Below are 3,077 nucleotides of genomic sequence, written 5' to 3'. Positions count from 1 at the left end.
CTTGAAAATGAGTCCTCGTGACTCCATGAGACTAACCTGTATAAATAAAGGTTGAATGAATGAAAAAAGGAAGAAACTCCAAACAGACAAGCTTTTTATTTCCTCCAACCATCGTCTTTATTCTGTTCTTGGTCTTCATGATGTCTCTCTTGGTGGCAGCCCTTGCTATTTATAGGAGGCACTTAGAGCTGGAGCTCATTTAACTAATTATGAGACTTCTGAAGGTGATGTTGGGAAATAATTTTGTTGTAGAAAACTCTGAATTAATGTTTGACTGAGCCACCTGTTGTCTTAAATTAAAGAACCAGTTCTGGAGCTGCTTCTTTTTAAACTAAACAGGTTTGTAAAAGTTAACCTGAACTCGTTTTCTTCTTCTCTCCATAAGCATCGGGAGATGTTTGAGGACGGCTGCTGAGCAGGAAGGAGGTGGAACAGGATGACGGAGAGGTGAGCTGTGACAACAGTCAGGTGTTTTCTTGTGTGGGTATCCCCTGCAAACACCTTCACAGGAGGAAGTGTCTGTTTTTATAAGAACTCACATGACTTCTCCTGAAAAATCAGCCAGGACCGGAACAGGCTCAGGGCTTCCAGCAAAGTTTGATTTGAGTCACTGCTGCAGTGGAAACATTCCAGTTTCTGAAAACAAGTTTTAGTGATTTAAATCCTTCATCATTATTAAGCTTTAAGTTTGTAAAACGCAGTAGAAGCAAAAAGTTTGGAGCTTCAGCGGCAGCAGCCTCGTTTGATTTGTTCAACCTGAACATAAACAAAAACAAAAAAAAAGAAACGTTTCGTCTTTCATCCGAAAGACTGAAGAAGTCTTTTGGATGAAAGACGAAACGTTTCTACTTTTTTTTGTTTTTGTGAATGTCCAGAGGACCAGACTTAACTTATTTAGATTTAAAAGAACAGCAGGAAGTTTCTCTGTCTGCTGCTTTCTGATCCTCATTCAGATAAAAAACATTTCTGCATTTTGATCTCGGTCTTCAGACTCGGCTCATGAGTCCACATGTTCGGAGCATGTCATGTTCACGGGCTCCACTCGAGACAGCTGTAGAGTCTGTCCAGTGGGTGGTCCCCCCGGAGACTCCATGTCAGCAGACTGCAGGACGTTGATTGACTAAAGAGAGACGCCGATCATGAGGGCGTCGCCTTCACCAGAATCAAACCCACCGTTTTTCAAACCCCGCAACCTCAGCATTCGCTCTTTACTTTAAAAAATAAATTTAACGCATCCATCGAGTGGTGCCATCGTGGTACTCTGAGGAGGTGCAGAATCTTTCATGGCTGACATGAGAACTCGGACCGAGCTAAACCGAAAGGACTCGATTCACAGGCTCAGACCGGTGGAGGGAAGGGGCCTCGACATTTTGTAAATGGTGGAATCCGTCAGATGGAAAATGTTTTCTGTTTATGACTTTATTTGGGTCGACACGGTGCCGTGAGACTGACTGGTTTAAAAACAAGTTTATTAAGGTTTCATGGTTTTGTTTTCAACACGATGAACTGAGACTCGGGGCGAGTCTGCCTGAATATTCTTTAGCTCTGCTTGGACTGTCCCACAACTTTGACCAGACTAGACCTGAAAATATTCATATTTTTAGTCCTTTAATACCCAACTACTCAGCTGGGCTGTCCCAAGTCAGGAGCTTATTTTAATGTAAAATTGTAAACCTTCTGTAATGCCATCACTCGATCGGAGTGGGTCCTGCAAACTGAAAACTGTTTCACGCTGGACTCTGCTGCTAAATGAAGCAGACCGTTTGGTTAATGTCTAGTTTAGACTCGGATGAACTAACGCCTCAACACATCTGAGAACTCGTGTCCATCCCCGTCAGCCAGCAGGATGACTCAGCTTTTCTAAACTTTGGAGAAAGGCCACCTTTCTTCAGCTGTCGTCACCTTTTCTTCTTGGTCTGAGAGAAAAGTCCCGTCGTCAGGGTTTGTTCACCTGAGTCGAACGCTGTGGTTTAACACTCCTCTCAGACGCTCTTCAGTGTAGGAAGGTGACAGAACGGAGAGCGACAAAATAAAAGTTAGTTTTCCTATAAAGCAGGGAAGGTTTGAATTAGGCGAAGTGACGTTTCAACGCTGCAGCCGCCGTCGAAACCGTCCAGTAAAACCAACAAACTAAGATTTAAGTTATACGAGAATTAACGATGACACGAAAAGCTTTGCTGCTTTTTTATGTGTTGGAGACTTGGAAATTATTCATCAATTAAATGAGGAGGAAATATTTAGAGATCATCGCCCGCTGCCGGATGATGAAGGCCGATGATGTTTTAGTCTGTCCGTGCGTTTTTGATCAAAATAGTTCATAGAACACTGAATTACTTAGAATGAAAGTAACCGTCAGGTGTATCTCCACAGCCGATTACCTTCTGGAGTTAATCCAATTAAAGATGGCCGCCACAGCCGACCGACGTTATAAAGAAAGACAGAGCGACCATATCTCCGTCATTGTTTCTGATATTGAGCTAAAAGTTGGTGTGGTTGTAGCTGAGAGTCATCCACAACGCTTGCTCCGAGTGTTCAGACTGTTCTTCAAGTTTCACTGGTGCCACAGCTCGGTGATTTCTCATCCAGAGGTGAGCTCAGTCCAGACGACCTGTTGACCTTTATTACTTTCTGCTACGAAACAAAAGTGTTCACCTTTGATTTGTCCCGAAACTCAAAGATAAAACTGCAAAATACACAAAATTATTACATTTTTAACGTTTTACTTTGTTTTTTACTTATAACACAGTTTCTACATAAATTATCAGTTATGGTCAGTCATGGTCGTTTAATGATCAGTTACAATCATTAATGATAAGTTATGGTCAGTCATGATTGTTTAATGATCAGTTAATGATCAGGTATGGTCAGTTAATGATCAGTTATAATCAGTTATGATCAGTTAATGATAAGTTATGATCATTTATCAGTTATAATCAGTTAATGATCAGTTATTGTCAGTTAATGATCAGTTAATGATTAGCTAATGATCAGTTATGGTCAGTTAATGATCAGTTAATGATTAGTTAACGTTCAGTTATGGTCAGTTAATGATCAGTTAATGATTAGTTAACGATCAG

This window comes from Nematolebias whitei, chromosome 22 (assembly GCF_014905685.2).
Source record: "Nematolebias whitei isolate Nwh7 chromosome 22, NemWhi1, whole genome shotgun sequence".
Classification (NCBI taxonomy): domain Eukaryota; kingdom Metazoa; phylum Chordata; class Actinopteri; order Cyprinodontiformes; family Rivulidae; genus Nematolebias; species Nematolebias whitei.
The sequence above is the reverse complement of the archived record's forward strand: the minus strand, read 5'-3'. Positions refer to the sequence as shown.